This window comes from Mustela putorius, unplaced genomic scaffold, assembly GCF_011764305.1.
Source record: "Mustela putorius furo isolate JIRA1106 unplaced genomic scaffold, ASM1176430v1.1 tig00000174_pilon_pilon_pilon, whole genome shotgun sequence".
In the NCBI taxonomy this organism is placed as follows: domain Eukaryota; kingdom Metazoa; phylum Chordata; class Mammalia; order Carnivora; family Mustelidae; genus Mustela; species Mustela putorius.
Genome location: NW_025421304.1, coordinates 3,569,321 through 3,594,571, shown reverse-complemented (window position 1 = coordinate 3,594,571; position 25,251 = coordinate 3,569,321). Strand labels below are relative to the sequence as shown.

The following is a 25,251-nucleotide window of genomic DNA, read 5'->3' as shown; positions in this document are numbered from 1 at the left end:
GGGTGGTCAAGGGAACCTCTCTGGGCCTCCTCTCCAGGGGAGGAATTTTTAGAAATTGTGGCTTTACAGCACAAGCCTGAAGGGGTCTCGAGAGCCTGGTCTACACCCCCCCTTACTGTTCAATGGGGAGGAAAGTCTTGGCCCCGCTCCCACACCGAGGCCATGGCAGAGGCAGCTGGGGAAGGCAGCTATGTTCCTGGAGAAGGGGCTCCCATTCAGACGGTGTTCCTGGACCTGCCACTCCAGATGCTCCCCTCCCTTCCCCAGAAAGGTACTCTGGTTCTCACAGAATGGAAAGTTGAAGACTCAGGACACAGTCTTGCCATGGGCTTATGGGCCCTTCTGGAAATACAAGGTGCTTCCCCATTGTGTTGCTTTCAGCTTCCCACTCAAAGGGAGGGAGGGAGAATCTGCACTCCAGCAGATACCCTGGGGGCCCAGAGTCCAGGGAGCGTGGGGGTGGGGCGGGGTGGTTTGCCTGCCAGCCTAGGGAAGGGGGGATTTGCCTGCCACCGTAGGCCATACCTGGCCCAGGTCCCCTCTTCCCGCCTCTTTGGCAGCAAATAGAGTGGCTTCTGGACCTCTCCCTGACCTCTTTTGGGGCTTGGGTTGTAGACTCCTGGGGTGATCTAATGCAAATGTCTTTTTACCTTCGTTGGGATGCAAAGGGAGAAGTTTGCCACTCATCTTTCCGCGGAGACACACATAACAAAAACTGCAAGCGAGCACACGGGGCTTCATGCCGGGAATTTGCAGCGTTTCTCCGCCTCTCTTGCTGCAGAGGCCGAGCCTGACTTTCAAAAAAGGGCACGCAGCCCTTGGCAAATCCCGACAAGGAAAACACAGTGCAGGTTGGTGCCAGGGGCCTTGAGCCCGCTTTGGGGATTTCCCCGAGGGCCTCTCCAAACCAGAAGGAAGTCTGAGTGAAAGATTGGAAATCTCGTCTATGTCAAAGGAATGCAGCATTGTTGATGCCTAGCAATGTCTGCCTGAATATTAGATGCAAATAAGTGCTAATAAGTACAGTTGGAAACGCTAATGGAAAAACCGTCCTTCCCTTCCCGGGAGGATCACTGCACACAGATGCGCTGGGTTCTGGGGAGGGCCTGACCGGGCCCACTTGCGGCTAGCTTGGTTTTCATAAAGCCTGTGTAGAGTCGTCCCGTGGAAGTAGGGCTGGTGTGGACTCATCCAGTGGACTTGTGATTCAGAGCCTCCTTCTGGCTGTAAGGCTGGGCTTAGGGGATGGAAACTCCTCTCCCCATTCCCTCCCAGCTGCCTGCTGAGTGTGTGTGTGTGTGTGTGTGTGTGTGTGTGTATTCTCCTGCAGGAGTGTGCCTGCTACTGAAAAGGTTCCCTGGACCATCAGCTTTCTTTGGCAGGTGCCCACCCAGTTAGTGGCCAGGCCTCTGGGTGGTGAGAGCTGGCTGGAGGTATGGGGGCAAGAGGGGTTAGAGGGTCAGTGCTCTCTGGGCTCATCAGGCAAGGAGCTTTCTGCTCACCTAAACCCCCCAACATCGCCTTTGTTCACCATCTTTCTTTCTTTCTTTTTTAAAGATTTATTTATTTGACAGATCACGAGTAGGCAGAGAGGCAGGCAGAGAGAGGGGGAAGCAGGCTCCCTGCTGAGCAGAGAGCCCAATTCGGGGCTCGATCCTAGGACCTGAGTTGAAGGCAGAGGCTTAACTCACTGAGCCACCCACGTGCCCCTGTGTATCATCTTTCTTCCTGTTCTGCTCTGATACCTTGTGGTCATGGGCTGGATAAAGATGCCTCTGCCCTGTCCCTCCTGACCCTTGCATCCTTGTCTCTGATATTCTGTCCCTCCAATCTGCACCTGAATGAGGAGGAGCAGTGCAGTTTCAGCCCATATATAACCCTCTTATGCAAACACAGGTAACACAGAGCCAGTGGAACACAGCTAGGCCTAGCACCCCGGGTCTGGAACAGTCTCTGAACTCGGAATCTTGGAGAGGGAAGCCCACTGAACCCACTCCACTTTGGAATCAGCAGCTCAGCCCTGGCTCTGCCACCCTCTGGATGTATGGCCTTCGGAAACCCAGTGGCATCCTTGTACCTTGGTTTCCTGAACTGGAAAGTGGATATGATGGTGTCTACTATGTTGTCGCAAGAATTAAGGAAGATTATGGTAGTGCTGGTCTGCTAAACTTTGTCTTCTCACCTTCGGTGTTCTCTCTCTGAATGTGCTGAGCTCACCTGGGGCCTCCTAGGCTGGTTGCCTCCTAGGCCTTCTGCAGCTCTACTGCTGGGGGCTCCCTGGCCTTCTCCAGGAGCAGCTCTGCACCCGGCTAGGGCTGCCCCAGGCCCTTCCCTCTCTGATCAATCAAAGGCCATGAGTCCACCTCACTCCCCAGCTCCATTGCACACTCAGCAGGGAGGAGTGATCAAGCCAAACCAAACGGTAGATAAAATGAGAGGTGGGTGAACATCCTTTATTTTCCTAAAGCTTTCTGGGCAGGTTTTTGAAAATACTGGGGTCCCAACAAGATTAAGAAGTGATTTATTTACAGCTTCTTCGGGTTCCTGGGAGAAGCCAGCCCGCCTTCCTTCCCGGCACCTGCTTGCCCCCTGCAGGTGGGGGCTGCCTCTTTTCAGGAAAAACAGGACTGGAGTCAGAGGTTCCTCTCCCCCCTTCCCATCCGGGCTCCGTCCTGGTGCTCCGTGACTGTGCCTCTGCCCCTTTCTCCCGTGTTGTAGAGGGTGTGTATAGGGAGGAGCTGGCTGACCCAGGGTCACCGGGTTCACGAACCCCGCCCCAGCCCCCAAATCTCAGCACCTGACTCAACAAGCACTTCAAGGAGGTAGCCCTCAAGGAAGAGCCTGGATCATGGGTCCTTTCAGCAGAATCCAAAGCCCCAGGAATTTGGGGATGGGTGCAGACACCTGGGACCAAGGCCGCCCAAGACCTTGACCAAATTTCACTGAGGCTGTAGCCCAGGGATCCCCTCAGAACGCTGCTAGGGGCCGATCCTCAGTGTTTCACCAGCCCCGCGCCCCCGCAGCTGCCGGTTCCGAGCGCGCGCCGCTGCCCAGCGGTGGTCACCGCCAGCTCTGGTGACGCCTAGTCATTTTCCCAGGTCGGTGCCGGCGTGCGACCCACCAAGGCAGTGGCAGCACTCTGGCCGCGCTCTGGAGCCAAGTGGCAGCCCGGAAGCCGGCTCTCAGGGATCCCGGGAGAAGGGCGCGGCCCCCCACACCACCGCCCCCACCCCCGCGGCGGTTGGACCGCGCCCAGCGGAGGCTCCCTCGAAGCGCGCGGCCAGTGGGGCCAGCCGCCGGAGCCGCAGAGCGCGCGTGGGCGCGGCGCCCGCGAGCTCCTGGGAGGGACCCGCGGATCGCAGGAGTGATCCCCTCCCGGCCCGGCCCCCGCCGCCACCGCCACCGCGGGGCGGGGCCCAGGCCGGGGGCGGGGCGCCGGGCGGGCGTGGCGTTATTTCCAGCTTGCCCGAGGCTCCGCTCGCACTTCGCTGGGAGCCTTCCCGGCGCGCTAGCGGGATCTGGCGGTTCTGTGCGGAGAGGAGAGGCCGGCGGTGGGGGCCGGGAGGTGGGAGGCAGGGGACGGACCCGCGCCGGGGGGCCGAGGAAGAACACGCCACCGCACCCTCTCCCCCTCCCTCTCCTGCGCGCTCTGGCCGCCGGCCCGCGCCGCTCGCCTCACCCACCGCACCGGGCTCAGCTCGGAGCGGGAGGAGGCCCCGGGCCCAAGCTGGGGCGGAGGTCCTCCCTGCAGCCCGGAGCCCGGGAGCGGAGGATTCGCCGTGGAGGACCGAGCCTGGGCTGGAGGCGCCCGCGACCCCGCGAGCGCCGGCTGCGCCAGGTAAGTGCGCTGCGCCCCCGCCCCAGCCCTTTCCCACCCTGAGCAGCTCCCGGCCGGGAAGGGCGCCCCGAAGGGTCCCGGGAGGACCCGCGACTGCACTGCGTCCCGGCGCCGAGAAGCTGCACGGTTAAGCGTCCGAAGCCGCGGGCGGAGATAGGGCGCGCGGGGTTCCGGTCCGGCCGCGCTTCGGGGACCCGCTCCAGTAGCGGGAACTTTAATTAGACTTTTGCTCCATGGCTTTCACTTGCCGCCGCGCGTCTGTGTACTGCAGCCCTCGGGCTCCCTCGGTCCCCGCGGACGCTCTGTTCTTCCCAGCTCTGGGTGCCTGGCGCGGGGAGAGGGCCGGGCTGGAGCGCCCGAGGCGCCTAGGGCTTTCCCGCGCGCTCCAGTCCGGGATTCGGGGGCGGGTGGCGCCCAGGGGCGGGGGAGGAGTTCGGAGCTGCCTGGGCTTCCCACCCAGCGGCGGAAGGTGCCCCCCGCGCTCCGTCGCGCGCGTCTCCACCCCGCGACTCTCCAGGGCACCGGCCTGTTTTGTACTTGAGGCGAGTGTGTGTGCATCAGTGATCGTGCAAAGGTGTGCGCGTGCGAGTGTCCGGGAGTGCGGGAGTCCGAACCTGGGACGACTCCGGTGGGCGCGGGAAGGATCTGCTTCGCCGCGGGACCCAGCCGAGCTCTGGCGGCGGCTGCAACTCCAGCAGCTAGCTGCCAGTTTTGCCCGCCCGCCCTGACCTCGGTACAGGCCGACGCCGCCAGGCGAAGGTGCGTTGGAGGGTTTTGGTTGTGCCGGTGTTGGCGCTTGAGTCGGAGGGGAACCCTCTCCCTTCCCAGGCGCGGGACTCTTGCCGCCCTAACTTTGGCCCTACATGTGGTCCCCAGACCCCGGGACCCCGACCCGGGGCTGGCCTGGCAGCCGCACAACGCCCTCGGCTGGGAGCACTCGCTGCGGGGCTGCTCTAACTGAGAAGTAGGGGCAGATCCCGGGGTTCCCAGTGTTTATCCGCGGTATCGGGTGGCTCTCGGGTCCTTGGGCGCCTCCCTGTTGGACCCTGCTCAGCTGGGACTGACTACGCTAGGGAGAATGGGCGGCAGGGCGGTTTGTGTCTGGCCCGGCAGCAGAGCAGGGGCGGAAAGTGGTTGAGTGAAGGGACCATAGCCTCTGTGGGGTGCATGGGGTGCATGTGGTGCATGGTGGAAGAGAAGGTGGCAGAGGAGGAAGGGACAGACTGACCCCTTCCCCACTTCTGGGATGCTTCCAAGCTTTACTACTAAGCCTACGTTTTAGGGGGGTAACCTCTCACACCCGAGTTCACCTTGACCCTTGCCTGTGGGTGGGGAACTTTTCTCAAGTCCTGCCCTAGAGCAGGGCGGCCTCTGGAACAGAGTGGCTGAACCCTCTTTAAACTTTGCCAACTGTTATGGCCTCTCCTGGACACCTTCTGTCCCTGTCCCAAAGGCAATGCAGACAGGCTGCAGGAAGAGGTGACCTTCTGCTCCCTGTAGGAGACCCTTTTAAAATTCAGGCTGCCCACCACGTAGGGTAGGACAGGGCCAAGGGGCCTTCCCAGGAAGAGTAAAAGCACATTTCAGAGCCCTCATCAGACTTGCCTCTGTGAAATGACCCACAGGAGGAATAAATTGCAGACTGTGAAGAGGTTGAGTTTAATAGGATGGTCAACAATGTAATAGCATCTGAACAGAGAGAACCTCAAAGTCAGGCCCCATCCCATTCACTGCCTAGCCCATTCACCCCAAGACATACCAGTAGGGCGGCTTATTTATTTATTTACTTGGAATCAAACTCCGCCGGAGTGAATAATGTTCCCCTGGTATTGATTTTTAAAAAGACCCCAAATTAAAAAGTCAAGGCTTTCCTTAAAACAAGGTCAAGGATTAATTATTTATAGAGAGACATCAATCAGGTGAGGTAGGGACTCATTTATAAAACGCCTGAGCGGGCCAAAGAATCATGGGCTGATTTTCACTGTCTCTGGCTGGGAGAGAGGAGCAGGCTTGTCTGACCTTCTGGGCTTGGCAGAGCTTTGCGAGATTGTGACCGGAGGAAGAGGCTTTGTAACTCAGCCTGCCGTTTGAGATGCCTTTTTAATCTTGTAGCCAGAATACCACTTGGGAAATTTCATGCATATTTGCTGTGTTTCCATAATGAACATTTACTGATTACAGAGTATCAAGGGAATTTCATTTTTTAAACATTTATTCAAATGTCTGTTTATGTAAGCTAATAAGTCTGGGAAAAGTTCAGTAGTGACTTTTTTTTTCCCCCGTATGGTCATACGGTCATTGGGAAAGCGAGCTGGTGAGCTCCTTGCAGAATTTGCTTGGGATTCACTTAAAAGGTGGGAAGTCAGAGTCTCCTGACTGGAAACACCCTGGCAGACTCCCTCTCTGCTCTTTGCTCAGAGTTTGTGCCAGCGTCGACCTGATAGGCTTTTTGTGGTTTTGCTGATCGAAGCCATGGGCGCTGAAAGCTTTTATCGTGATTTGCTGATGCATCCGGCTGGAGGCACCTGTCGTGGGTGCTGGAGTCTTGTGCGGGCTGGTGGGAAGCACTGGGGCCCCCTTCTCAGGCTGGCAGTCTGACTTGGAGTGGGAGATGTCTGTCTCAGCTGTCCCTGCTGTGTCTCCCTGATTCTCCTCGGTGGGTGTGACAGCCTCCTTGGGGAAAATGTGGAGCAGGGAGGTAGCCGGTGGGCAGGACAGTGGATCAAGGGTATGGCAGCACCTTCATGAATGGCTGTGGCCATTAGAGCCAGTAAGCACTATGTGAAACAAGGGCCCTGGCCTTTCGGCTAGTCAGAAAGTAACGAGTTAGAAACAGGAGATTTATGGAGGGCTGGCCCAGTGAGATCATTGTGGCCCTGCTGTGGGACAGAGAGAAATTTAAAAAAAAAAAAAAAAATCAAAGGTAATTGTCTGGGTGTGAAATTGGGAGATGGTGTCCTGGAGCCTTAGGAAATTTGCTGGGAGCAGGGATCCTGTGCAGTGACAGCATGGGGACAGCAGACTCCCTGGCACTGTCTTTGGAGTCAGAGCCAGGACTAGTCTGACTCCAGAGCGGCTGTGTTCCCTCCCTCCGGGGAAAAGGCGGCCCAAGGCAGAGGGAACCCCTGTGTTCAAACAAGCAGGGGACAGGGCATTTCTGTCAGGTGGCAGGGGACACGGGACATGCCCCATCTCATTTCTTCCCAGCTGGAAGGTGTGGGATCCCATGGTCGGCAAATCACCGTGGCCCAGGATGAGACTTACAAATCGGTGGTGGGAACAAGTGTTGACTTTTACCCTGCACAAAACTACTTGTCATTTGTGATCTGGGGGCACTAGCAGGCACCTGCTGGTTGAAATGTAGCCTCGGCCAGCAGCAGAGTGGGGGAGCCTGCGTCCAGGTGGGGAGACAGCAAAAGGTAACTCTGATTCCATCTGGAAAGCCAGGAAGTCACAGTGTGTGCAGGCAAGCGGCCGGGGCTCCGCAGCATCCCAGCTCCCCTCCTTGAAGGTGGGCCATGCCTTTCTGGGAAATCAGGGGGCGGGAGCGGGGGTAGGGGTGGGCGAGGCTCCCTGTCTCTGCCAAGCTGCTATCAGAGGTGGCCCTGGTGAGCAACAGTTATTTGAACTAAACGAGAGTTGTCAACGTTGAAACCCGGAGCTGGAGGACCCCATCCCACTTTCCCATCGTCCCACCTGTTGGGGCTGTCCTCCATTCTGCCATCAGGGAATGCTTGTGGAGCAGGTAGCAGGTGTCTGTCTCGGCCAGGCTCCGGGGACAGAAAGTAAACTAAACTAAGAGAGACCCCTCCCCCTGGGAGACAGCCACTCCCCCATCACTGATTCTTCACTCACTGATTCACGCTCTGCCAGATGACGCCATAGCTAAACAAGTAACCGATACGTGTGTGTTTCTAGACTGTGACAAGCAGATAAAGGAAACATCTGGGTGATTCGGAGATGCATCGTAGAGTAGCCTGCCCGGGACTGAGGGTCAGGAGGACCTCCCGGAGGAGGTGAGGCTTCAGCTGAGGTCTGAAGGAACAAACCTGGAGCTAAGAAGCAAGGAAGGGCGCGGCCATGGGGAGGGAGAGAGCTTGCCTGGCAGAGTGTGCACATGCGTGAGAGGGAGGTGCAGGAAGGCCCACGTGGCCAGCAGAGTGGAGGGGTTGATGCAGGTGGAGACACAGCCAGAGCCCTGGCCATGCAGGGCCTTGAAGGCCAGGGAGAAGCTTAGACCTTGACCCCAGCAGCTGCTGCAGAAGAGGGAGCCCAGTGAGGAGAGAGCTGCAGTAATCCTGCTGGAATTACTGGGAATTACTGGGGGGTCCTGAAGAGGAGCAGGCCCATGGGAATCTGCTGGGATTCTGGCGTTGGATTTGGTGTCAATGGGGAGATTGGGAAGGCCGTCAGGACCCCGACTTCTGAATCGCCACTGGGAGCTATCGCTTCCCTGAGGCCACCTCCCCAGCTGCACCCCTAGATCAAGAATTCCAGCCTCCTGTCCCCCCTGGTCGGGTCCTGTCCTCCAGGGGTCAGGCAGCTGCGTCTGTGCCCCTGCCTACATGGCCCACCTTCTAGCTTTCTTCTAAGCCCTTGGGCCTTCGGCTGCCTTGCCCCCCAGCAGGGAGTGAGACTCAGTAAGTGACAGTCCAGTGCCCCATGCTCTCCAGTGAGGACAAGCTGCTCTGTGTCCACTCTCCTTTTGAACTGATTGCCCGCAAGGCTGCTGGCCAGAGGTGGCCCTAGCCCCACTTAGCTTTGTGGGGCCCTGGTAGGTCCTTTACTTGCTGCCACCCACTTGAACCTGCCCTGGCAGCTGGCCGGCACTGGAAAGGACTCGCCTCCGGTCACTCCAGCCCTCTTTCCTCCCCTCCTCCCTGTGGGAGCCCGTCTGCTGGGGGCTCTGCCCTGGACTTACAGCTCCTCAGCTCCCTCTGATATTGGCGAGTTCCCTGTGGCTGTCTGCAGCTCCGCTTGTCATCCGCACAATCCACTTGGCCCCCTAGCTCTGTCTTGCAGAGCTGGGGTGGGGGGGAGCGGCTCTATGAGTCACCCCGCTTCCCGTGGTGCCCACGCTGCTGGCTGTGGGCCCTGAGCCGAGCGGCCGCTGAGCTGCAAGCAACAGCCCAGGTCGCTGTCACCTTGTCCTCACTCTGGCTGGGCCTGAGCCAGCTCCTTCCCAGCTGGGCCAGACTCGGGGACAGGAGGGATGAGAGCCAAGGAGAGGATGCTCGGAGGTAGAGATGAATCCTCTGGCCCCAGGTGTTTCGGGAGCTGATTCCTCCAGCACTGGGACCCTTTGCCTGGAGGGTGGCATCACCACACTGTCCCTCCCTGATACCTGGGGGCTGCCTCAACACCATAGACCACCGACCAGGTGCCCAGGTGCTCACCAGTGGGGAAGGTGACACAGGAGAGCCCTCTGCCAGCAGCCCCTAGTCCAGACTGACTCACACTTGGCAGACTAGTCATTCCCCCCACTCAAGGCTGCTGCTTCTTGGGGGCTGACTCATCTCCCTGGACAGGACCCATCTGCCCAAGTCTGTGAGCACAGAGACCCTCCAGCCCTGAGACTGGGGGGCTTTGCTTCCTGTGCTCCTGATGGGAGCGTGCCCGACATCCAGCAAAGACTGACAGCAGTCCTTCTGTGTGTGGAGCCGCCTGCCGGGCCCAGAGGAGGCCGAGGGAGCTTACGAGCAGGTTTCCGCGCTGATAAAAAGCAGTGCTCGCTCTGGCTGTCGGGGCCGCAATGAGCTCGGAGAAGGGACTCGGTGATGGCTGCTGGCTGGCGGAGTGAGCTCCACTTTGCACTCTGTCTACGCCAGCTGAGCCAGTGCCTGGTGGAGGGGGTCTGTCTACACTGGCTGCGTCTAGGGTGGGAGCACGGAGACTTTCCACTCAGTCCGGGCCAGCCCCACTCTCTGCGGGACTTTGTAGAGGGTTTAGAGCCCTCAAAAGTCTCTGTGGCTTTGGGCATGGTCCCCGTGCCTGGGCTCTCCAACCCTTCCCCCATGGACATGGACCCTATCCATCAGGCCCTGGCTCCCAGAGCTGACGGGGGTGAGCCCGCTATGCAGAGCAATCCATCTACATTGGTTGAGCCCAGTTTGTCATGCAGGCAGTTTGTTTATAGGGGTTGGACTCAGCACACAATTCAGTCTGTCTGTCTACACTGGTCAAGTCACAGCATTATGTAAACCCTCTGTCTACAATGTTTGAGCCAGTGCTCAGAGCAGGTACTCCGTCTCTACTGGTTGAGCTGGAGTGGGGGTGGGAAGCAGCCAACCTGGTTTGGCTCCCTCTGCTCCCCCACCGGGATTTTCTTCTTAACCCCTTCCCTTATGTGCGTCGGGGTCCGATTCGAATGCAATGTCCAAGGAGCTTTTCTTTCTTTTTTTTTTTTTTTTAAAGATTTTATTTATTTATTTGACAGAGAGAGATCACAAGTAGGCAGAGAGGCAGGCAGAGAGAGAGAGAGAGAGGAGGAAGCAGGCTCCCTGCTGAGTAGAGAGCCCGATGCAGGACTCGATCCCAGAACCCTGAGATAATGACCTGAGCCGAAGGCAGTGGCCCAACCCATTGAGCCACCCAGGCGCCCCAAGGAGCTTTTCTTGATGGCTCCCTCTGCTTTCCCACGTCTGATTCCAACCCCTTCAGGCCAAGGTCTGTCTGGGCCGGGAGTGGGGTGGCCGTGGGGCCTGGTGATGGGTGGTGAGCTCCGTGGGCTGTCCCCTGCCCTGTTGTGGCGCTCTGGATACCGATGCTTCCTGGGGTCAGTGGTCACTGGCTCCTTGTCGTCCTGCACTGCGGCCACACACGTGCCTTCCTCTCACAGACGTCTTGTAGGTTTGGGTGACTTGTTGGGTCTGTCTTGCCTTCTCCTGTTCAGATTTTGGGCGTCTTTGTCTCCTGATGTTATCTCCCTTCCCGAGGGTTGGTCTGCACATGTAATGTCTGTTCATCTCTGGGAAGACGCGATCTAGGCCTCTTATTTACCTTTTTCTCAGTCCCTCTGCTTGAATTCAAGTGTCAAGGGGCAGCCATGAATGGCCACCAGCTCCACCTCTCTGCCTGCCCCCATGCAGCCAGCCCCGGATTCTGAATGAAACCAGCACCCAGGGGTCACACCTCCGGGGTTCAAATCCCAACTTCTCCACTTAATCACCCTGTGGGCTAGAGGCTCAGTTTCCTCATCTCTAAAATGGGGATGACAGTAGAATCCCTGTCCTGGTGGCCATATTATTATCTTTCTTATCTCCTGGGTGTGGTCTGTCTGTGAGTCTTTCTTTCTGTCTCAGGTGCAAGGATACATACTGATCAGGGTCTTGCCTGGTAACGTGACAGAGGCTTAGGGGACATGTGACCCCACTGGCTTGTGCCCCTTCAAGTCTTGCCCTTTCTAGACAGGCTCCCATCCATGCCTCTTCCCCATCCTGCATTCAGTCCATCAGAAAACTTTATTTATTTTTTTTTTTTAAGATTGTATTTGTTTATTTGACAGAGATCACAAATAGGCAGAGAGACAGGCAGAGAGAGAGAGAAAGTAAGGTCCCTGCTGAGCAGAGAGCCTGATGCGGGGCTCGATCGATCCCAGGACGCTGGAATCAGGACCTGAGCCCAAGGTAGAGGCTTTAACCCACTGAGCCACCCAGGTGCCCCAGAAAATTTTTTATTCTGAGCGCAGTATGCATACCGAGATTGTGTGCACCGCGACGTGAAATCCCACAAGCCAAACACACCTATGTGCCCAGCCCCCAGAGCAGGACTGGGAATGTGACCGGTGTCCCGGTGGTCCCTCGGTCCCCTTCCAGGCCCTTCTGCTCTACCGCGGCTAACTGCTGTCCTCCCTGGGAATGGCACTGATTGGTTGTCCTTATCTTTGAACTTGATATCAGTGGAATCCAAAGTCTGTACACTCCGGGGTCTGGCTTACCACCCTGGGTGTGAGACCCACCCACCTTGTTCATTTGTTCTCGCAACTATGTGAGATGCCGTTGTGCGAATGTACCCCGGTGTACGTCTTATTTCTCCGGCTGACCGACACTGGGATTGCTCAGAGTTTGGGGTTGTGGTGAACAGTGCTGCTGGGGACATTCCCGCTTGTGTCTCTTGGGCACAGGTGCTGCTCGCCTTAATGAACATCGACCGAGAAGAGAATTGCTGGGTCTCGGGGTGCGTGTAGGTTCTCCTGTGCGGGTGCTGTCGGTTGTCTGACGTGGTTGTGTTAATCCCCCGCACGGACACCAGTTAGCTCTGAGAGTTCCCGTTGCTCCACAACCTTGTTGACAATTCCTGGGGCCCATGTTTTTTTTTTTTTTTTCCCCCATTTTAGCCATCCCATGAGTAGGTAGAGATATCTCACTGGAATATATTTTTTTAAAGGTTTTATTTAATTATTTGACAGACAGAGACCACAAGTAGACAGAGAGGCAGGCAGAGAGAGGAAGGGAAGCAGGCTCCCTGCCGAGCAGAGAGCCCGATGTGGGGCTCGATCCCAGGAATCTGGGATCATGACCGGAGCTGAAGGCAGAGGCTTTAACCCACTGAGCCACCCAGGTGCCCCATCTCACTGGAGTTTTAATTTTATTTTCCAGATGACTAATACAGCTTATTTATTTATTTATTTATTTGGCTCAGGATTTGTTGAACTTGACACCGTTATTGAACAAATTTGAAGATTCACTTCCGTCTCGCATATTGTGGGTATCTTAAATGTCAGGGGGTGCTTGTGATTCCCTCTGCGGGACAGGCTTGAATCTGCCTGTTGGAGGATAATGGGTGCTGATGACCGGTGTTTCTCTGGATGAGACTGGGGACCCGGCCACTGGCCTCAGGATCACTCCGGGAGCTGTGAAAGATGCAGGCACTGGGCCCCGGCCCCAGCCCCCAGTCACCAAATAAACCCTTGTGTGGCTCCATCTCTCTGTGGCTCATCTTTCTTTCCCTTCACACATTCCATGAGCATGAGCTGTCTGTCCATCCTGTTCACTGCCATGTCCCAGAACCTAAAATAGTCCTGGTGTCCAGTGGGTCCCCACTGACCTGCCCACTGACCTCTGCACTCTTCCACCTTAACTGTCTTGATGGGGTTTTGTCCATAGCCTGGGCTGCTTGGGGAGGGTTCCGGGAATCGGGCTCTGGTGCCTCAGAAGGTATCCCGTCCTGGTGCTCTGCCCTTCTAAATGACCCCCTTGTCTCCAGAGCCAGCTTCTGACCAAGGCCTTTGGGTCCTAGGCCCAATACTCTGTGTTGGTGTCCCCAAATCCCTGTATACCCCCAGAGCTCCGGGCATTGGCCATTTAGGAACAACTCTTGGGTGACCTTATGTCTGTTGGGCTTCTCCGTCATTGGGTCCCTCTGGAGAAGCCTGAACCCCTCCCCCCCCCAAATGTAGCATTCCGTCCCTCTGCCACTCTGTGTCCTCTGTTTCACAGACGACACACCCCTGGGTCAAGGGGAGGCAGGAGGGCCAAGTCTATGACCACCTGATCCACTCCTGCCCAAAACAGGAGTGGTTCCCATCAAAAGGGGATAAAGCCTCCTTTCTTTTGGTGTTTCTTGTTCCCTTTATTCTCAACTCTGACATACTTACTTGGAAGGCAGTATGACCTGGGGCATGAGAGCTCTGGGTCAGACCTGTTGGGTTCAAATCAAGGTTCTGTTCTTGTTTGGTTTTCAGACCCACCCCTTGCCCCCAGGGAAGAAAGGGCAATTCACATACACAAGCCTGATGCCACCTGCGGGGGATGGCTAGGGTGGCCAAGATCTCTGAAGTTGAAGAGTGAGAGCAAGGGATTCTGGCTGGGGCATCTGCAGGCAGGAGGCTTGGGCTGGTCCTCAAATGTGCAGAGGGGAAGATGACACCTGAGGGCCTTCCCTGAGAACTTGCACTGAGCTGACAAGAGAACACAGTCTCGTTTACCCAACACCCAAGGGCACAGAGTAATGATCAGAGTTCATTGGTGAGTTGTGGAAGTCTTCCTGGAGGAGGTGAGCTGGGGATTGCATGTTAAAGGCCAAGAGCGAGAACTTTCTCCCGGTGTCAGTAGAAATTCTCTCCAAACTTTAGAATCATGGGGCACGGACAGTGGGCGCCACATACCATTGGCTTTAAAATAGGGCAAAAAAGAATCTATGACACACATAGTGTGTTTATGCGGTGTGGAGGTGGAGGTGGTGTGCAAAATGGAAGAGCTAAAAGCAGTTTGGGAAAAACAACACCTTTTTTTGTTGTTGTTGTTTTTTCGGTGGAAAGACAGATTAGAAGGGTTTATGCTCTTCTGTGATAACTAATATGAAAGGTTTATCAAAGTTAAAAAAAAAAAAAAACCCTCAACGCTTTCTCCAAAATTGATTTGAAGACTTGGCAGATTTGAAGAATCGTTCAGTAGCGTTTTATGGGTCGATGCTAATTTGATGCAGCAGACCCGTGCATCACGCCAATTTACTGCCAAACCAACATTAAGCACAGACCTTTCGTGCAAGGTTTATAGGCGGACAGCTCATAAAGATGCATGCTTGACAAGTATTCTGCTTCTCTTAGGATGTGCGATATGAAGTGTTTATCAAAAACTAACTAAATCGCCTTCGCCTTTTCCTCGTAAACAATCTCCGGGGACTTCAGGCCTGGATGGCGGGCGATAATTCCCGTGCAGTATTTCACTGCTCCGGCTTCTGGTACACGGGGAGCCTTTGTCTCCAAAAGCCACAGGTAGCCATCCTCTGGGGTGCAGAGTGCCCTTAGGGACCACTTTGGAAAGAAGGTGTAACCCAGGCCACAGGAAAGCCAGTAATGTTCTTCCTACCAGGGTCTCCTAAAAGCAGTTGAAGTTTGCACCTGAATGAGATCTGTGGCCCCAAGGAAATATATCTCCTGCCTTCGTTTTTGTTTCCTGGGCTGATGTGTGATGGGTGATCACCGCATGTCTCTCTTGGTCCAAATACGTGTCAGAGCCTTGTCAATATGGAGATCACCAAGCTCTGTTTTGCTTGTCGGAAAGTGCTTAACCATAAAAATGGCTGAAACTCCTGTCTTTCACCACCGAAAACCACAGCTTCCATTTTCCACAAAGGAAAAGTGGACTTCGGTGGTCCTTGGCTCCTCTGCACACCCCCGGACCCCCAGTGTCTCCCAGCCCCGTGTTAATTACCGGGACTCCCAAGAAGCAGGTTGCTGCGGGGAGGGGGCCCATGGTGCGCAGACCGCCGTGAGCAGGGAGCCTCGTGGGTTTTCACAGGGGGAAATTTGATCTTGGGCAAATGTCAAGACGTTTTTGAAATCTGTGTTATGATATCAGCTCATTGCCAGTGTAGGGCTTCATCTGGATTTCATAAATATTGAATGGACCTCGGCCAGCTGGAGAACACAACAGCTAACCCCTCCCCAACACACACACACACACACACACACATATCCATGGCCATCGCAGTCTATTGCCGAGTTGTCATGAAAAGCCAATTGGTGATATTTCAATCACAGTGTTCTAACAAATTCCATTCAAATTCCTTCGGAATGGGAGCTAAGCCTTCCTCCTGCTGCTGAGAGAATGATATGCTAAATGTAGCTTCCTGGGGCCCTGGCAGCCATCCAGGCTTTGTAATTTATAGTTCTCCTTTGTGGTTCTCCAAGTGACCTTGGAACCTCCATGCTGGTGGATTTCTTAGGTTCGCATGTTGCCCTCCGTCATCATCTCTTACAAGACGGGTCCCCAGGCGCCCTTCCAGCACCCACCAGCCTGGAGCTGGAGAGAAAGGATGTGAGCCAGGGTGCCCAGGGAGTCCATGGCAGGTGATTGGAAGATTGCTTGTTTGCTTGTGACCTTTCCTCTGAAATTGATGTTGCCCGCGAGTAACAGTCCAATATTGTGTTTCAAGGCGGCCTGCTGGTGACAGGAACCTCCCCCCAGCCCCCGCACACAGCAGGTAATCCTGGAAAAGAAGGGGAGGGACACTCCGTGCAATTACATTCATCAGCTATTTCTGGTTGGGGAATAAACAAAATGGCCCAAAGTGCTGCTGTTACAGATTCTAGCAGAGGAGTGGCGTGTAGGAAAGATTAATGTACAATTAAAACCCGTGTACGGGTAAATTACAGGGTGACAGCTATCTAATGCAAACACCGCAGACGTGTAATTAAGAGGAGTTACGGGCTCTCGAGGATGGATTTGCTGAGGAAAGTGCTAGGGAGCTGTCTGGGGAGCTGGCAGGACAGGGACCTTGGGCCGGAGGTGGGGAGGGAGAGTCCCGCAGCCTATGGGTGGGGGCAGCCCAGAGGCAGTGGGTGGGTGGGTGGGCACCGCAGTTCCTTCTGGGTGAAGCAGTCTACCTCCCCAGCCTCGGCCAAGTCTTGTTCCAAGCTTCCAGCTCTTTCTGGGGCCACCCCACTCTCCCCCTCCTCACCTTTGGCTCTGTGGTCATGAGCGCCCATGGATGTCTTTTTTTTTTTTTTTTTAAACATTTTTAATTTCTCCTGCTTTGTCAGCTTTTTAAGGAATATGTTACATTATGTGGAAATTGGATGCTAACAAGATTTGTATGAATAAATTAGACTCTTAACTTTTTATGTTATTACAGAATTGAAATGGACTCTAATGACAGTCAGAATTAATGTTCTGTTTCAAATAAATGCCGGGGATGTGACTGAATTTTCAGTGCACTCTCCTGTTTTGAACGTCTGGCCCTTTCCTGAGAGGCCTTTCTGGAGAACAAGTGGGAGACACCTCCGGGCCTTTCTCGTGGGACAGTCTTCTCGCCCAGCCTGTCCACAGTGGGTGTGCTGGGAAACTGCCGCTGCTGCTCCCAGAAGTACCCCCCAAGAAGAACGGCCCTTGGCCTGGTTGGGGGGCTCCTTGCCCAAGGGTACATCCCTCACTGTGTCCTCCAGCCCCAGAGTGCCCTATGGGATCAGCTGAGGCCTCACTGCCTTTCTCTCTGCTGGCTCCTGCCCCCTCACATCCTCACAGGGGTCTCCCAGGAAGCCTCTCTAGGGAACTAGGTCTGCCACACTGGCTCTCAGGGATTTCAGATTTGCTACACCAAACCTCTGCCCAGGTGTCTCTTCTGCTGCAATCAGAGCCCCCAAGGACCAGAAATGGTCTTTCTGCTCTCTGTCCTCTTCTTGAACCCTGGGCTGGATGTCATGCTGATGGGCTCTTGGCCTAGGTCCTGATCCACCTTGTAGGGTTTAAGCAGCAAGCAGTGGGACCAAAGGGATCCCCGGGATCTGACTCCCAAACCACCTGGCTCTGTGTAGGGGGCAGACTTGGAGGGGTTTTCTGTGATGAAAACTCCCATGTCCCAAAGGGCAAGGTTATTGGGGGGCTTAGGACACAGGGTTGGGGACCACAGGTGATGGTGGGAGGGAGAGTCCTGGTAAAGTATCAGAGAGCGGGAGGCAGTCCAGACCTGGAGCAGCCTTGGTGAGGGGCTCAGCCCCACTCAGGACGCATGGCAACAGACACACATGGGTTCTGGGAGGCCAGGAGCCTTACCCCTTGGAAGGGAACAGCAGATCCCGGGCACCAGCTGTCCTAACAGGATAGGGGCGCAGGGTGGCCAGATATTTGAACATTCAAGAACAGACAGATTTTTGTACAAATTCTGTTCCTTTGGAGTATGGAGACTAATCCTGAATTTAAAAATCAGTCTTGCACTGACCACACAATGTGTCTGTGACCTGTGTCTCCCTTCTGGGCTGGAAGAATTTGCAACCCAGAGTTTTATTGGCAAGGTGGACAGTTTCCCTCCTAGAAGGCGAGGGCCAGAGCCCCTGGAAAGGGACAGTAACTGCAGAGACCACAGGCCATGGCTGTGCAGAGCTATTGGGCTGCAGGCAACAGTGGCCTGCCCACATGTGGCCTCTGTCCTGCCCCCAGCCCCCATCTGCTGGGAAGGGGGCCCTCACCGGTGGGTTTTGTGCATCCATGCTGCTGGGTGGGCCCCGAGTAAGGTTGGCTTCTGGCAAGTTTAGCCCTGGGCCGTTGGGCCACTCCATGTGGGGCTCTGTGGCTGAATGGGTAGCAAAGGAGCGTGTGGACTCCCACCCTTCATCTGACAGACCTCACCTTCAGCATTTCCTGTCTCCTCCTTCACAAGTCTTAGAAAACCCCTGCAAAAAGGCTTTAGCGAGAGTAGAAAAAAGATTAAAAAAAAAAAAGAGTAAAAATAAGAAAATAAAAGTCTTACCACCCACTCAGCGCGTTTTCTGGAGCTGGGGTTCCCATACATTGTTACAGAGAGGGAATAGCTTATATTTATATCTCTTTATATGCATAAACTCGTAAGTCATATTCATTTTATAAAAATGTAATAATTTTTATCCCTACTGCACATACCCTGGTTAATCACTGTATATATCACGAACGCCTTTCCAGGGTAACGGATCGATTTCCATCCCACGTTTGACACCTGCACAACATTGCTTCATGTGAATTTATCATAATTTATATAAACAGTTCCCCGTTGGACATTTTGGTGGTTTTCATTTTTGTTTTTCAATTTTAAAGAACGTCAAAGCGAACGGTCTTGCTGTATTCCTTGGTGTCACTTCAGGATAAATTTCCAGAAGTGGAATTGTTGGCTCCGAGGGTCTGCATGGTTAAGACTTTTAATATTTCCTGACAAATCACCTTTCCAGAAAGACCCAGCAGTGCGTGAGTGTGCCTTTTTCGCACCGGTGAATCTTCATTTTTTTAAATCTTTGTCAATTTGATAGGTTAAAGAGGGGCGTGCTTAGTGCTTTTTAACAATAACTTGAATTTTCCTCAAAGTAATATATCTATATGTAGTTTAAAAAGCATAGAGGGTAGAAGGCTTATAATAAATCCAGCACTCCCCTGCTTCATCCCTCACCATGTCTCCTGGTCCCGTCCCCCAGAGGCAAGCCTCTAAGACTCTTCCAGCAACTTTGCCAGTGGGGATTACTACCTCTGTATTTCTGCATAGCCTGTATACTGCAGGCGTAGAATGGCCAACCAACCATCAGACCACCGTTTACGGAGCACCTACCCTTTGCTGACCGATTTCCAAATGCCATCATTATCATTTGCTTAAGTCTTTTATTTCCTGGGCCCACGTGTGGTCTCTTCTGTTTTAGTCTGCCTATTTTAGGACCAGAACCCACTATTTTAATTAATGTATCACATGAACACGTTTTTGATATTATAGAGGGCAAGCGTTTTCCTGTTATTCTTGTGTGACTCCACATTTTTATTCTTTTAGAGGTGCCCTTTAGAAAGAACTGTTGGGTCAAGATTCCGATGATATCCCGTAGAGATTTGTGTTGGGGTTGTGTTTCATTTCTAGATAAACTTGGGATAAATTGGGAGGTAAATTGACCTATTAATATCTTTATTACGTTTTGCCATATTGAGTCTTGTGATACCTTGAATCGACAAATTTTTATTGAGAACCAGCCATGGGCCAGACACCATTCTAGGCATTGGGTTTATCCCAGGAAACAAAGTAGAGGAAGATCCCAACTCCCATGAAGCCAACATAACAGTTACTTTGGAGAGCCAAGCAGGGTAAGGGGGATTGGAAGTGTGGGGTGGGGGTGGGGCGAATGGAAGTACTGAGTGGGGTGGTCAGTGTGGGCGCCATTGAGAAGGGGAGACATGAGCGGACATGAGATTTGGGGGGAATGTCGGCATGGACCACAGAGATGATCCAGATCAGTGGTTCTCCACCTGGGGCAATTGTGCCCCCAGGGGCTCGAGAGGCTACTGGCATCTAGTGGGGACAGGCCAGGGATGCTTCTGAATGTCCTACCATGCACAAGACAGTCCCTGCAACAAAGAATTATCTGGCTCCAATTGTTGATAGTGCCAAGGTTGAGAAGTCTTGACCCAGGCGAATATCTGCCAGGCAAGGGGATACTCAGTAAAAAGTCTTAAGGCAGGAATAAGGAACAGCAAAGAACTAGAGAGAGGGAGGGCCAGAGGAGCTGGGAATGAGGCCACAGAGGTGAGTTGGGAGGGAATGGGGAGGGAATGGGTCTTGTAGGGCAGGATAAGGAAATTGACTTTACTGCCAGTGAGTTGGGGAGCCACTGCGGGCTATTGAACAGAGGAGTGCCATGATTGAAGTATGTTTTGAGAGGATTGCTCTTCTTGCTACTGTGCTGAGGGGCAAAGAGCTGGTAGGTTCTTACAGTGAGAGATGGTGGTCTCAGCCAAGATGGTGGCAGCAACGTGGAGTGAATAGGTCAGATTCCAGGTCAGTTTTGAAGGCAGAGCCAACAGGACTTCCTCATGGATTGAATGGGATGTGAGGAAAGGAAAGCTTTAGTCTGAGCACCTGGAAGGATGGAGTTACCCCCAACTGAGTTGAGAAAGACAGTGGGCACAGGAGGTGTTGGAGGGGTTTAGACCAAAAATTCAGTGAACACGTACTGTATTTGAGATGTCTAGTACACATGCAACTGCATATGTTGGTTGTTTGGTTGGATATACAAGTGTGGAGTTATGGAGAGAGCTGGGCATATAAATTTAGGAGTCATCAGCACATGGTTTTTGAAGCCAGGAGACTGATTGAGGTCAGTTAACCAGTGAGTGTAGAAAGAGAAGAGAAGAAGACTGATAGCTGACACCTAGAATATTCCAACAGGAAGAAGTCAGGTTGATGAGGAGGGACCAAGATCAAAGGGCCAAGAAGTGACCAGTGAGGTGGGAAGAAACCAGGAGAACATAGCATCTTAGAGGCCAAGGGAAGAGAGCGCCTCGTGGAGCGCATCGGTCACCTGTGTCAAAGCTGGTGGAGGACCCGGGATAGACCAGCGGATTCAGCAGTGCGCCTGAAGAGGAGTGGCTTTGGTGGAGTGGAGGGCACAACGTTCTGATTTAAGTGGGGCTATGAGACAATGGCATGAGTTGAGAATATGAGTAATAAGAGGCTTTCCTGCGAAGGAGAGCTAAGAAATGGGAAGGTTGCTGCTGAGGGAAGGGGGGCGGAGACAGTCTGTTTTTGCTTTTAGGTAAAGGGGGGAAATAGCCTGTTTTTATGTTGATGAGAATGACTGAATAGAAGGTGGGCGATTCTGTAGGTAGACCAGAGGATCGCTGGAGCAAAGTCTGGTAGAAGGAGCATTGAAGTTGGTGGAAGTTGAGGGATTGGCTCTAGGAGCACAGCCTTAAGCTCTGGTGAGGGCTAAGAAGGCAGAAGAGTGGGTACAGATCTGGTGACTGGAATATGGAAGTTCTCTCTCTTTCTCTCTCTCTCTCTCTCTCTCTCTCTCCATAGCTCCCTTCCCATTACTGAGATAGAATCACATGACATTCTCCCATTTAAAGTGAATAATTCAGTGGTTTTCTTTCTTTTCTTTCTTTCTTTCTTTCTTTCAGATTTTATTTATTTGACACAGAGAGAGAGATCACAAGTGGGCAGAGAGAGAGAGAGAGCGCGCGCGAGAGCAGGAAGCAGGCTCCCTGCTGAGCAGAAGGCCTGATACAGGGCTCGATCCCATGACCTGAGCTAAAGGCAGAGGCTTAACCCACTGAGTCACCCAGGCACCCCAATTCAGTGGTTTTCACTATGTTCACAGAATTGTGCAACCATCACCAAAAAGAAACCCTATGTTATCTCCCCAGTCTTAGGCAACCCCTCATCTACTTTGTGTCTCTCTAAATTTCTCTATTGTGGACATTTCAGGTAAATAAATTGCTTTTGCTTTTGCTTTTCCTTTTGCTTTGTTTTGTTTTCACTTGGCATAATGGTTTCCAGGTTCATCCCTGTTGTGGTACCTCATCATTCCTTTTTATAGCTGAATAATATTCCATTGTATGGATATGCCACACTTATTATTGTATCTTTTCACCCATTGATGGACATTTGGGTTGTTCTTGCTTTTTGGTTATTATTAATAAAACAGCCAGGTACACATTTGTGCACATTTGTGCCAGGTTTTTGTGAATATATGTTTTCATTTCTTTGTGGTATATAAAGAGGTGTGGAAATCCTCGGTCTTTTGATAACTCTGTGCTTAACCTTTTGAAGAACTGCCAGATTGTTTTCCAAAATGGTGGCACCATTTGACATTCCCACCAGCAATATATGGGTGCTCTAATTTCTTCATCTCCTCAGCCATACTTGTTACTGTCTGTTCTTTGGTCCATAGCCATCATAGAGTGCAAAGTAATCTATGATTTGCATTTAGCATTTGATTTCATTATAGTTTTGATTTGCATTTCTGTAATGACTCATGATGTAGAGTGTCTTTTCACGTGCTTATTGGTCATTTGCACATCTTTGGGAAATGTCTATTCAAATCCTTTTCCTATAAATTTGTTTTGTGAATTATGGAATTGTAAGAGTTCTTTATGTATTCTGGGTATAAGTTCCTTATCAGCTATATGATTTGCATGTATTTTATCCTATTTTGTGTATTATCACTTTCTTGAGAGTATCACTTGCAGTGACAAAGTTTTTAATTCTGGTGAAGTCCGACTTATGTATTTTTTTTTGTTGTTGTTTGTTTCTTTGGTATTGTGTCCAAAAAAGCCTAACCCAAAGTCATGAAGATTTACCCTTTCTTTTTTTTAAAAGTTTATTTATTTTAGAGAGGGAGAGCGAGAGTGAGCACGCATGGAAACGAGAGAGAGAGAGAAAATGTGCACATCTACATGCCCACACAGGGAAGGGGAGGGGCTAAGGGAGAGGGAGAGAGAGAGAATCTAAAGCAGACTCCCCCCCCCGCCCCCGCTCCATCTCATGACCCCAAGATCCCAACCTGAGCTGAAATCAAGAGTCAGATGCTTAACCAATTGAGCCACCCACGTGCCCCAAGATTTACTCCTTTCTGCTTTTTTATTTATTCATGTTTTTAATTTAATTTTCCTTTCTATTTGAAGTAGCAAGTATTCCCAGGATATTAAACAGTAGTGGGCATTCCTTGTTCTATTCCTGACTCTAATGTTTCACCATTATCATTGATGCTGTCAATATGGTAAGATTTTTAGAACTTAAAAAAATAAAGTATCCCAGGGGCGCCTGGGTGTCTTGGTTGTTAAGTGTCTGCCTTTGACCTCGGGTCATGATCCCAGAGTCCTGGGATCAAGCCCCGCATCGGGTTCCCTGCTCGGTCGGGAGCTTGCTTCTCTATCTTTCACTGCTGCTCTGCCTGCTTGTGCTCTCTCACTTTCTCTGTCAAATAAATAAATAAAATCTTAAAAAAAATAATAAAGTATCCCATATACATTTGTGATTATGAATAATCAAGGACTTCTTCCCAAATTTATTTGATCCATCTATGGAGATAAACATGGTTTTCTTCTTTGATCTATTGATGCAATAAGTTATATTAATAGATATCTAGTATCTGTTATGGCAATTCTGTAATGCATTTCTGGATTAATCTTAATTTGTTGGGGGTACATAATTATTTTATTATACTACTGCTTAATAGCCAGAAGTTTTATAATTTCCTTTGTAATTCTTTGGCTCATGAATTATTGAGACTCTTAAACATTTTAAGGGCATTTTTTTTTTCTTTTCTGCTTTTCAGTTATTGCACAGTAGTCGGAAATTTTGGTTTGCATGCTATTGATTCTTTAATTTTAATTGAGAACTCTTTTGTGTCCTGGTTGGTATATGGTCTTTTTTCCCCCCATTATATTTAAAATGACATTTAAAATGATATGTATCATTTAAAATAATACATACCCTCTAATTTTTGGGTGCAGAATTATATCTGTATCATCTATATCTATCTGTATACTATCTTCAGTTAGTCTTGTTACTTGTACTATTTGTATCTTTTATATCCTTAAATTTTTTTGATGCTTAATTTATCAACTTCAGAGGGAGATGTGTTAACATCTCCCAAAATGATTATGAATTTGTTCATTTTTCTTTACAATCTTATCATTGTTTATTCTATATTTTTCAAAAGCTTTATTATTAGGTGCAGATAGGTTCAAGATTATGATATTTTCTTAGTGAATTACCCCTTTTTTCTTTGTGTAATGACTCTTTTAATCCCTATTGATGCTTTTTTTGCTTTACATACTGTTTTGCCTTATATTACTATTATGAAAACAACCTTGGCTTTTTATTTATGTATCTTTTGTTTGTTATGTTTCTTTGTTACCTTTTCAGTATCTCTTGACTTCCAGCATTTTTGCATCACGCTTTGGAAGGGTCTCATAACCAGTTAATCTTTTTTTGTGTGGTTACTGGTGTATTTGCATTCTTTGTTTTGTTTTATTTTGTGTTTTTTACTTTCCTTGGTTTTTCATTGTTTCTTCTTTTTTCAAAAAAAATGTTTTTGAACACATCTTCTTTATCAATTTATCAGTCGATGGAAAATATTACTCAGCCATCAAAAAGAATGAAATCTTACCATTTGGAATGACATGGATGGAGCTAGAGTGTATTATGCTAAGCAAATACATTAGTCAGAGAAAGACAAATACCATATGATTCACTCGTATGTGGAGGTTAAGACACAACGCAGAGAAGCATAGGGGAAAAAGAGAGGCAAACCAAGTAACAGTCAACTATAGAGAACGATCTGTTGGTTATCAGAAGGATGGTGGTTAAGGGGTAGGTTAAGTAAGAATAGGGATTAAGGAGGGCACTTGTGATGAGCACTGGGTGGTGTATGGAACTGTTGAATCACTAAATTGTACACCTGCAACTAGTATTACACAGTATGTTAACCGACTGGAATTTTTTTTTAAAGATTATTTATTTATTTATTTATTTGATAGATAGAGATCACAAGTAGGTAGAGAGGCAGGCAGAGAGAGAGGAGGAAGCAGGCTCCCCGCTGAGCAGAGAGCCCAATGCGGGGCTTGATCCCAGAACCCTGAGATCATGACCTGAGCCGAAGGCAGAGGCTTTAACCCACTGAGCCACCCAGGCGCCGCCGCCCCCCCCCCCCCCGCCACTGGAATTAAAATAAAAACTTAAAAAAATATTTTCTGCTTTCTGCAAAGTTGATTTTACTTTTTCTTATTTCGCTCCCTCTACTGATTTAGAAGTTACGCATTCTATTATTTATTCTTTCAGTGATTACTTTCACCTTTTTAATGTGCATACTTGGCTTAATACAGTGTGAATGACTCCAAGATTTCTGCCTTCCTCCAAAACAACACAATGACAGAACACTTCAGTTCTGATCATATCCCATCTTATATCTTGTCTATTTTTAGCGCTATATTGTTAATAAGCTCCTAATTTTTTTAATCAATGTTACTGTCATTAATATTAACAATTAATGGTTAATTAGATTGATTGCTGTTTTCCAAGTTCTTTGCTCACTCCTGCTTATTGTGTCCTACTCTCTGGGTTCCCTTTCCTACTGCTTCCTATAACTGCTTTCCTTAGTCCTTTCAGGGAAGGCTTGTGGAAATGCCCTTGGATTTTGTTCATTTAAGTATGATTTTGCCCTTGAATAGTTGAGCTGGGTCTAG

General features: G+C 51.2%; 1 protein-coding gene across 1 annotated transcript in view; it reads left to right on the top strand.

The window, feature by feature from the left end:
* The first annotated feature begins 3,481 nt into the window (after nt 1-3,481).
* The window catches only part of CHST8 (carbohydrate sulfotransferase 8), a 123,914-nt gene continuing 102,144 nt past the window's right edge, over nt 3,482-25,251 (top strand). The window contains exon 1 of the mRNA XM_004765200.3: nt 3,482-3,838. The gene's annotated coding sequence lies outside the window, so the exon portion shown is untranslated. The remainder of the gene's footprint in view (nt 3,839-25,251) is intronic.